The sequence below is a fragment of the Hyla sarda genome, unplaced genomic scaffold (genome assembly GCF_029499605.1).
Source record: "Hyla sarda isolate aHylSar1 unplaced genomic scaffold, aHylSar1.hap1 scaffold_274, whole genome shotgun sequence".
Lineage (NCBI taxonomy): Eukaryota > Metazoa > Chordata > Amphibia > Anura > Hylidae > Hyla > Hyla sarda.
This window is the reverse complement of record NW_026609440.1, coordinates 149,915-161,545: the sequence shown is the minus strand read 5'-3', so window position 1 is coordinate 161,545 and position 11,631 is coordinate 149,915. Positions and strand designations below refer to the sequence as shown.

The window sequence follows — 11,631 nt, the reverse complement described above, 5'->3', positions numbered from 1 at the left end:
AAATATCACCCAGCTTTACGGTGTTTACAATAAATACATAAGAAGCCTGTTCCCAGCCATCCTGCTCTTACATAACAGCTACATGCGCGAGTCAGTACACTAGCTCGTTCTCATGGTTACTTAGTCACCCTCAGCTTATGCGCAGTTCATATGTGTATCAACCAGATCCAACCGGTCTGAACTGGCTATTGGACGGGACTACATGCATGTTTTTCTCGAGAATCCATGTATCACTGCGCCGAGGCCATGCGCCATTTTGTGTACCTGAGTCATTTGTAAATTACGCTGGTTTCGATGGCAAATAACACGTCAAATGGTCATCTTTCTATTTATTAGTGACTGAAATGGGAGCGATTCCCTTCGTATAGAAATGTGTTTTCCTGTGGTTACGGTTCTTTTAGACCACACTGTATCATCGTAATTTTACATGTAGCAAACAGTACCCGTGCCTCTTATAGAAAAGGGTTACTTTTAAAATCGTATTTACTACCCCAATATGTACGTATTGTGGCACATTGTAGTGTAGTTAGTACAAATGAAAATAGGGACTACATAACATGTTCAGCGAGCAGCGGAAGGTGACTAAAAATGGTACACCTCTTTGTGACGTCACCGCGCGAGTACTCTATAAGTACCCTCCTCCCAGGATTTGTTGCGCAGTGCTACGTGGACGGTCGCGGAAGAGAGGCAGCGGTGGTGCATTTCGTTATGGTTTCTTTTACATTGAGTATTCCGACTACTTTAAAGGCTTTGGTATCCTACATGTGAGGTATTTGTTCTTTTTAGCTTTAATAAGATTTTAAAATACCATTTTATCAAAACGTGAGGCGGGATCAGAGTTAAGTCCTGTTGTTGTGAGCGAGCGCTTATATTGGGGAATAGGAATTGTTCATGAGAGGGCGGGAGAGTCTTTTGTAGATGAATACAGTTCGGTGTGAGGACGGATGATATAGATGGAATACAACTGCATCATGGCGGGTGAGTCCTGTATAGGCTGAGATGCTGAGTAAGGGCGGGTGAGTCCAATATAGACGGAATACAGTTGAGGGCGGGGGAGTCCTGTATAGGCGATGTGAGGTGCGGCTTACAGCTCGGTGTATGAGTTCTGTATAGACGGAATAAAGCTCGGTGTTTAGGGGAGTACTAAATGTAGCTCTGTTGGGAGAGTCGTTGTGGGGATCGGGAACATGCAATAGGCTTTATATTTAGGGCGTTAAACTACAATTGGCAGTGGAGGTAGTTTTGCCCAGTGTTGCAGAGTTTAGTGTAAGTACGGTTTTGACGGTATCGGGTTAGGAAAGCCGGTATACTAGGATGTTGTTAAGTCATTAAAGATTCCTAATACCGAGAGGAGTAAATTGTTTTTTTTCTAGACTAAAAGATGGCCGCCGTCCTCCTTGTCGTGGGCGGGGCTAACGGTTATGACGCAGTCGGTGTCGTCCATTTATGGTGTCTTTCCTGTCACTGACTGACCGCCTGGTATTGGGCGGGGCTAAAGATTATGCCTCTACCTCTGGGTTTTCCCCCACCCCTATATGTGGTTAGTTTCAGTCTACAGATTATGTTACTAATTCTTGATGACTTTTTTTTGTCTACTATCCTCTTGGCAGTACACAGTGAGCAATCCACTTCTTGTGCTGAGCTTAGGTCTGATCTTAGTGTTAGAATGTTTGTCTAGTAAGGAGTTTTAACCGAGGTTGTGAGTTATGCAAGGCAGCTGACCTGCTTCTAATTTTAGTCTAAATCCTGGTAAAATGGTATTTTAGATGAAGTAAAATTCTATTGACTTTCTGGAGGCCAAAGCTTTTTTAATAGCTGGAAATGATTCACTTTTATTTGCACTGAAGAGTTCTTGCGGCATGCATGGAAGAAGCACAGCAACAATAGTAAAGACTTCTCTTGGTTCATCTGTGATCCAGAAGACTGAAAAAGGACTGCACTGCTCCAGCCTGTGGCAAAGTTGTTCTATAGCACTCACTGCAGGCAACTAATACTGGATTTTCCTTGGACAGTTACTACTTTCTCCAGTTTTATGTATATTAGACTTTCCCATGTGCCAACAAGCCCAGACTTCCCATGTTAGCTGGATAAGTATCAAAACAAACACCAAATATCCCACTTGGGATTGATTAAATGTTTAGATGTGTGGGGGTCAACCATGAGAACTCTAACTTCATGAGAATATTTAATTTCAGCATTTTTGTATTGAATTTTTGACAATTGCATAATAGAAGTTAAATCAGGTTATCCTTGGTGTTAATGCTACTACTGTTTTGCAGATTGTTTTAGGTTTCATTCATATCTGCACTAGTTTCCATTCTGCTACGTCTTTAGATTAAAAGGGTTATCCAGTATTAGAAAAATGCTGCTTCTTTCTTGCAAACAAAAAATGGCTCCACCCCTGTCCAAAGGCTGTGTCTGGTATTGCAGCTCAGTGCCATCGAGTGGTGATGGTTTTGCATATAAGAAGCATTGTATTTTTTTTTTTTTTTAAAGCTGGTAGTTTAAGACAAGACAGCAAAGCATACAGCCGTGTTATGTCCTATCATATGGGTGTTTGACGCTACTAATGGGACTTATAAAGCGGATGTGAATTAAGCCTAACACAATGCCTCAAATTTGTTTACTTGTTAATTTAATTTTTGTTCTTTAGATGCAGTTGAGTCCTGTTTACGTGCTCTGCCCTCTAGCACCTCTAAACTTCAGACACCAGCAGTGGTTGCCAGACAGCTGTACAGACAAACCAAGCATACATATTATTTAAAAACATTTTTTTTAACCTTTGACCAGTATGTAGCTTCTCTAACATGAATTCACATCTGGGAAGATACTTCGCCCATATGTGGTCGGTTCATAGTTAATGGGTAAGCAGGAGAGCTATCCAAGCTTTTAGGCTGTCGAAACAAGCATCCTCTACCTGGTAAGCATACATTTGTATGAAGTGTTGTCCCTCCCCTAAATCATGTAATCCTTGTAGCCTTCCAAAGGGCACATCGAATGCAACTGCCTGTGTCTTAAAGGGAACCAATCAGCAGATTTTAGCATATAATGCTTGACAATGCAAGATATATGCTAAAACAGTTACCCCCTCCCTGCAGGTAGTTCCCTGGGCGGGGACTTCTACTTTCCAGCACCAGTCGCTCTGACTGTGGTCCCGTCCCCTGGTCTTGATTGACGGCTCGCGGAACTGCTCTGCTCCATCTGCTTAAGGGGCAGAGTGATGACGCAAGCAGCCAATCAAGCTGACGGGGGCAGAGCCATGGCCGGAGCAATGGGGGCTGGTAAGTAGATGTCCCTGCCCAGGGGACTACTTGGGGCGGGGGGGGGGGGGGGTTAAAAGCTTCACCATACCTGGTTGCAAAAAAAGTCCCCCGGGGATCGTGAGGATAACTGTTTTAGCGTATATTACTTATTGTCAAGAGATAGATAGAGATCTTTTTGCTATTTATATATCTCTATCTTTCTATATCTATCTCTGCTGATCGGCTGTCTTTAAGTGTTAAGCTGTTTGCTATGAGTAGCCCCAAATTTGACTTGACATTTGTTATAGTGATAATCTGTCCCACTGGCCAATATGGAATGTATTAACAATATATTGGTGATGTCCACTTAGTAAAAATGTTAATAAAGCGTCTTCTCCCTGCTCTCAAACTAGACCTTAAAGGGGTACTCCGGTGCTTAGACATCTTATCCCCTATCCAAAGGATAGTGGGAGTCCCACCGCTGGGGACCCCCGTGATCTTGCACGTGGCACCCAGTTTGTAATCAGTCCCCGGAGCGTGTTCTGATTACCGGCGACCACACGGCCGGCGGCGTGTGACGTCACGATCCGCCCCTCAATGGAAGCCTACGGGAGGGGGCGTGATAGCAGTCACGTGACATCACACGCTGCCAGCCATGTGGTCGCCGGTGATCGGACCCGGAGAGAACACGCTTCGGGGACTGATTACAAACGGGATGCCGCGTGCAAGATCCCGGCTTTTCCCAGTGGCGGGACTCTTGCGATCAGGCATCTTATCCCCTATCCTTTGGATAGGGGGTAAGATGTCTAAGCACCGGAGTACCCCTTTAAGTCATTTGTGCCACTTTAAATGACACCTTCTTGAAATAAAAACATTCCTTGTAGTTATTTAACATGCCCCCATTAATTAACCACTGACTTAGAACTAGATCTGTCTACCTAGCTTTTGTAATACATCTGGATGTGTCTTTTACGTTTCTTCCTAGGATGTTGTCTTTTTGGTGTTACTGTTGACTGACATCAGAAAATGCTTTCATAAACCTGTATGTACAAGTAAGGTGTTTCCTTGGTATACGTGTTGTACATTCAATGTATTTTCTGTGTATTGAACACTTGACAAATTAAATATAATAATAAATAAATGTATTGTTTCAATGTCTTTCTTAAAGGTTTGGTGAAAATATGCAGTGATATTTTTCAGGCAGGAGTACAGTGAACAAGGTGTAGGTAAAACTGGTACCAATGGTCCTTTGTTCCCGCTGATGCAAAGTCCACTACATTTTGGTTATACTTGGTAAACGGACTGAAATATACAGGTCTTGGATTTGTATTTCTAAATGACGTTACATTCAAAGGTTAAATATCCGTTAATGAGACTGTTAGCTCTCTGAAAGACTCTTTTGGTTTCATTTCCTTTGGACAGATTACGCATCATGAATGAGTCAGGGTACATTCCCTCAATGAAGATGTCAAGTGACACTACTAAAGTCTGCAGCATCTCTGGCAGATAAGTCTGTTTAAAGGTTGACAAACTTGCATGATTTACACATACACATTTTGACACGTAAAGATCATCGTTTTAACTGTAGTGTGTATGTAGACCTTTCTACATATTGCCCCAGTCAAACCACTTAAATTTGTCTGTGGCCTAAAGAACATACCCTGGCTCTAATGGGTTTGCACTTAGTAATTCACTTTGCTGGCTTAATCAAATCCTGTGCAGAGGAAAAGCTGACCAGTTGCCCATAGCAACCAATCAGATTGCTTTCATTTTTTTTCACAGGCCCTTTTAAAAATGAGCGAAGCAATTTGGTGGTTATGGGCAACTGGTCAGCTTTTCATTTGCACAGGTTTTGATAAACCTCAACCAATGGTGCTGTTAGCCAGTCAGTGATGATTCCTACTCTGCCTAGGAACACAAAATTCACATTGTTTTTAGGCACCCTTTTCAACTACCAGAATCGACTTTTCCACTTCTGCATATAGCCATTTTTAAGGGGTCTTTAGTGAGTTGCTGTTTCACAATGAGCTAGATAATCCTCCTGAAACTGACTTTCTACACACATCAGCCGTCTTGAATTACCATAATATTTATGCATTTTTTCTTTTTGTGGTCTCCCTCATGCTCGGAATGATGTTTGAGACATAGCCAAGTTTCCTGTTCTGGCTTATCAGGAACTTTTTCAAGTAAGCGTGATGATCACCAAATGGTATGATGTCTGGGCTACGTGCTGTTGTGTTAGCAGCATTGAACAGGTATGCTCTTGTGCTACTTCTTGGTTGGCATAAAGAACCATAAATTAGAATCTGTAGGTGGATTTGTCCTATTAAAGTGCTCAATCTATGCTATAGGAAATGCTTTTAGTAGTGGCATCACACATTCAGTGTGTTTTTAAGCAATAAAAAGTTATACATGCCACTATGCTTTGAGGGAGGTTTATCACCTGACCCGTTCCAAATGGCCTTAGTCTACACAAGAAAAAAATATATATGCCTCTCTATACCAGAAGGAGAGTTGTAGATGGCAAGGAATGTGGGAGCAAGTACTGGTCAGATCATGACAAAAGTTTGCTTCTTTCTGTTCCTAAAATCTGTCTGGGACATATTTTATATTTAGAATTGGTCCTCATAGCCCCCAAATGAATTAATTATACTGGTTGGGGGGGTGGGATTTTTATTGTTTGAAAAAAACGAGTTGCATGTACAGTCTTGACTAGTTCCACATTTATTTATTTTTTTTTTCCAAAAAGGCGCTTGTTCTTCATAAATACACTTATTTAATTTTTTTATCTCCATTTATAAAGTCTGGGTTGGAGCGAGATTGCACAATTAAGTGTCATTTGAAGAAAATAATTACACACAATTGTCACATTTTGACTGTCCTTTGCTAAAATAAGTCAAAATGTCTACACTAGTTGACCCGTATACATTTATACAAACAGCTTTACAATCTAAGTAAATGCAATGATCAATTATCTGGCTGTCATTCTTGGCACTCTAGAAGACTATACCAGCCCATGATTGTCCACATGACTACATTGACTGCTTTATACTTTAGATTCCAAAAGAAACTAAAAATCACCGGGTGTATACTGTCGGTATATATCCTGATGTTTCACAACTTTATGCATCATACTCAAGAATCCTGAAGCAGCTTTTACACACTTAGAAGCAGCTCCTTATTTTACATCTTATTTCAGCTGATACAGCACCATAAGGTAATTAATCTATATGTGCATGTCATTGTAAGGAAGAGTGAAGCTACACATCCTTAAACAAACATGCATGTGTTTTAACTTGATCTAAGAGCTATTACTTTTCCAATATTTGAATGCTGAAAACCTCCATCGAAAGTGGGCAATGCAGCGCATTGAGAAGGGGAGCCTCCATGCTGAATAAAAATGTTAACAATGCAAGCAGAAGGACTATAAGGAAACCACCAGGGACCAACTGTCTGGTAAAGTTGCTTTAATTATAGTGGATGTAGTATGCATTTAAAGGAAATCTGTCACCTGCACTAACCTGTACGTGACACTGACAACGGTACAAACCATGTCCCGTTCCATGGCAGGGATCTCTGGTAATCTGTTAGCTCCAACCGCTGCTGCTTTCTGCTGGGTCTCGCATCAGCAGTGATGTCACTAAGCTCTGCCTGTGCCCCGTGCTGGGACTGGAGCTAACGGACAAGATTACAGGAGATCCCTGCCATGGAACGGGACAAGGTAAGTACCATTGTAATCAGTGTCCCCTGCACTCTGTTGGTACTGACATGTTAGTGCAGGTGACACTGGTGACATTTCCTTTAATGGGGTATTCGTAAAAGGTTAAAAAAAAAAAAAATGCAGAACAGGCAGATGGTATTGCTTACCTGTCTGCAACAGTTCTATAATGCATTGCTTTCTCTTCCCAATGAAAACATGCTAGATCTCCACCCAGTACACAGCAAGCTGTTGCTCTGCAGTCAGCTGCTCCTATCCCTGTAGCATTATTGATTCTTTCCTAAATAAACATACGATTAAAATGTAGTTGTGCAACATCTGGAGGCCTACAACATATATCTCTCGAGTATGTGGCTGTCCAGCCTATTGGAATTTGCAGTTTTGCAAGATCTGGTGGTCCATGTTTTTGAGACCAAAACAGGTCGAAATTGGTAACATTACTCAGCTGGTGGGGCTAGAGCTGAAAGACCAGATCTAGCCCAGCTTCTGGAGAGAGGGAGGGTCCAGGGAGCTCCTGAGATAACTCTACACTGAAAATGAAAGGACTACAACTTTCTTGGGTATTTCAAGCAAATAAAGACATGTTTAGGTCACTCCAATTTGTGATAACTCACTATTTTTAGTTATATATCTTGGGATGAAACTTTAAATTTTGTGATACTTCAGTTTTCTGATACCAGAAACTTTTTGAATCTGCTGAAAACAAAAACTATTTTAGAATTAAATTTTAACATGTCTGAATACTTCAATTGCTTTGATCAGTATTTTGCATTACTAAAATGTGATATTTTTTTCAAATATAATTTTTCAGTTTGTTCTTTGCCCAAATGTAAAAATCTACATGAATGAATGTGTTTAAGCATAACTATCAATTATTTAAACCGGATACTTATGGACCAGAGTACTTTGTGGGATGGGTGTGCTGCGCTTTCCAATGTGTTTACTTAACACACCAAAAGGTGTTAAAGGGGTTTATTCAGAGACCACCACCTTCATTAAAGTGACGCTACAGTACCTCACAGTCCGTGGTGCTAAAAGTGGCTATGTATCTGGAATTGCACAAGCCATGCTCAGTAAATTGGTTACTTGCTATAATCATCCAATACACAAAGCAAATTTCAAACAGTGTGTTCCTCAAGATGAACCATTTTTTGTCAACAAGTTGCGTTCAAATGTTATGAGATTTGTTTTGTAATGGCATTTGTAAAAGAAAAAAAAAACAATCTGAAGTCCATTTCGTATCCAGAATTCTTAATTGTTGTTTTAATCCAACCAAAAAACCTCACTGATCCGCTGCTCGCAGTCATGGCGGACCGTAAATGTACGTCATGGTGCGTTAAGTAACGATAATTGACGTAAATGTACGTCATGGTGCCGTGGTAAAGGGGTACTCCCATGTAAACTTTTTACAGAAAAAGATTTGTAAATTACTTCTATTAAAATTCTTAATCCTTCCAGTAATTAGCTGCTGAAAACCACAGAGGAAATGGTTTTATTTTTGGAACACAGAGCTCCCTGCTGACATCATGACCACAATGCTCTCTGGACAGTTCTTAAAATGCATATGAGATGTCAGCAGAGTGCTCTGATGTCAGCAGAGTGCTCTGTGGTCATGATGTCAGCAGAGAGCTCTGTTCCAAAAAGAAAACCATTTCCTCTAGTATACAGACCCGAAAAAGTTCTGGAAAGATTTAATATTTTTTTTATATTATATTTTTATTATAGAAGTAACAAATCTGTTAACTTTCTGGCACCAGTTGATTAAAAAAAAAAAAAAAAAAAAATTCCCACGGATGTAACCCTTTAAGGTCACTCAATTTTTGGGGGAATTTTTTTTTTTTTTAGATCCTTTTTAAGGCCCTCTTAAAGGGTTACTGCGGCTAAAACATCTTATCTTTCAGATAGGGGATAACATGTCTGATCGATGTGTCCGCAGCGGTGGCGTCCGGAATACAGAAGCTTCACATCAATGGATGGGGCATGGCAGCTTTAGTCGCTAGTCAACCAGCAAGAAGCTAAGTTTTCTCTGTGCACAGATGACCGGGGTGCCGCGACGGAGATCGCAGGGGTCCCACTGCCTGGCAGTGGGACCCCCGCGATCAGACATCTTATCCTCTATCCTACGGATAGGGATTAAGATGTTTTTTCGCCAAAGAACCCTTTAAGTAATGTAAAATGTGTTGGAGACTCTGCCAATCCATAGAATACATGATGATCATATGCATGATATTCGTATACATAAAATAAACACAAGCATTAAGGGCATCTTTTCAGCTCAAAAGAAAGATGACTGGTTAAAAGTATAAATTATCCAGCCCACTGTCATAAAGTACATGGAGAGTCTATTAGGATGAAGCAAGTGCAGAAAAGGCTTTTCTAGTATCAGAATTAGAAAAGAAAATCGAATTTGGCACAGGACCCACTATTAACAAAAGTAAGATAGCTCTTTTAGCTTTCTTTATCCTATAACATGGGGAAAAGATCTTGACTTGGAAGTGTTTGTGGCATAAGTTGGATGTGTGGTGTCGGTGGAGAATGTGCTTAGTTGGAATTCTTTACAGATCTATTGAAGGGTAATGCCAAGAGCAGTGAAGGAGCAGAGGTGCATTGCCAAAAGTGAGGTGAGTGCAGAAAAGGCTTTTCTAGTTCACTATGTTTCAGATTCTTCAGTCCTCACCAGGAGAACAACAATCTGTCCATTTTGGGCGTTGATTGGGTCTGGGGTTGCTTGTCTTCCTATTGATCTCAACAGTGCATTCAAGTGTCAAGAGCCCTTTATGACTTCAAAGAAGATATGGCAGCTAGGAACCTTTATAGTGTGGTAAATAAATATGTGCCAATTTCACTTAAATTGTGTGGCAACGTATATTATAGTGATATAATGTCCTTGAAGGGGAGGGGGGGGGCTTTATCTATTTTTATTGTGTTTTCTCATCAGAATTAGAAAAGGAAATCGAATTTGGCACAGAGCCCACTATCTACAAACGTAAGAGCAAAATCTTAGCATTCTTTATCCTATTTTATGGGGAAAAGAGCTCAACTTGGTAGTAGTGTTTGTGGTATCGATGTGTGATGTCTGATATCGATGGAGACTGCGCTTAGTTGGAATTCTTTACAGATCGAAGAAAGGATAATGCCAAGAGCAGTGAAGGAGTAGAAGGGTGTATGGCAGTGTATCGTTAGGACGTGGTGAGTGCAGAAAAGACACATGTAGCTTGATATTTTTCCCGTCCGTTTGTTATCGGTATTTTCCAGTACAACTAGATTGAGAAATGTGGCTCCTTTGATATGCAAGGACGCTATCAGACTTAAGCAACAGTTTGTCTACATTTATAAGTTGGCTTGGAGTGGGTCTGGGGTTGCTTGTCTTCCCATTCATCTCAACAGTGCAGTTGAAGTGTCAAGAGCCCATTGAGACTCCTGAGGATAGCTCGGAACCTGCTTATTGGGGTAAATAATAGATGTTTCCCAAAATTGTTTGCCAATGCACATTATTGTGATGAAATGTTCTCGAAGGGGGGGGGGTGCTTTGCCTTGCTTTTCTGTGTTTTCTCTTCAGAATTGGAATTGAAAATTGAATTTGGCATGGACTTCTAGCTACAAAAGTAAGATCGCTCTTTTAGCTTTCTTTATCCTATAACATGGGGAAAAGATCTTGACTTGGAAGTGTTTGTGGCATAAGTTGGATGTGTGGTGTCGGTGGAGAATGTGCTTAGTTGGAATTCTTTACAGATCTATTGAAGGGTAATGCCAAGAGCAGTGAAGGAGCAGAGGTGCATTGCCAAAAGTGAGGTGAGTGCAGAAAAGGCTTTTCTAGTTCACTATGTTTCAGATTCTTCAGTCCTCACCAGGAGAACAACAATCTGTCCATTTTGGGCGTTGATTGGGTCTGGGGTTGCTTGTCTTCCTATTGATCTCAACAGTGCATTCAAGTGTCAAGAGCCCTTTATGACTTTACAGAAGATATGGCAGCTAGGAACCTTTATAGTGTGGTAAATAAATATGTGCCAATTTCACTTAAATTGTGTGGCAACGTATATTATAGTGATATAATGTCCTTGAAGGGGAGGGGGGGGGGGCTTTATCTATTTTTATTGTGTTTTCTCATCAGAATTAGAAAAGGAAATCGAATTTGGCACAGGACCCACTATTTACAAAAGTAAGATCGCTCTTTTAGCTTTCTTTATCCTATCACATGGGGAAAAGATCTTGACTTGGAAGTGTTTGTGGCATAAGTTGGATGTGTGGTGTCGGTGGAGAATGTGCTTAGTTGGAATTCTTTACAGATCTATTGAAGGGTAATGCCAAGAGCAGTGAAGGAGCAGAGGTGCATTGCCAAAAGTGAGGTGAGTGCAGAAAAGGCTTTTCTAGTTCACTATGTTTCAGATTCTTCAGTCCTCACCAGGAGAACAACAATCTGTCCATTTTGGGCGTTGATTGGGTCTGGGGTTGCTTGTCTTCCTATTGATCTCAACAGTGCATTCAAGTGTCAAGAGCCCTTTATGACTTCACAGAAGATATGGCAGCTAGGAACCTTTATAGTGTGGTAAATAAATATGTGCCAATTTCACTTAAATTGTGTGGCAACGTATATTATAGTGATATAATGTCCTTGAAGGGGAGGGGGGGGGCTTTATCTATTTTTATTGTGTTTTCTTATCAGAATTAGAA

The 11,631-nt window shown here is 40.8% G+C and overlaps 1 long non-coding RNA gene across 1 annotated transcript; it reads left to right on the top strand.

Annotated features, from left to right (window-relative positions):
• The first annotated feature begins 214 nt into the window (after window positions 1-214).
• LOC130325694 (uncharacterized) lies at window positions 215-4,383 on the top strand. The gene is made up of 2 exons (XR_008870458.1): window positions 215-769; window positions 1,848-4,383. It is a non-coding gene; the product is annotated as an uncharacterized LOC130325694 (long non-coding RNA).
• The last annotated feature ends 7,248 nt before the right edge of the window (window positions 4,384-11,631 follow it).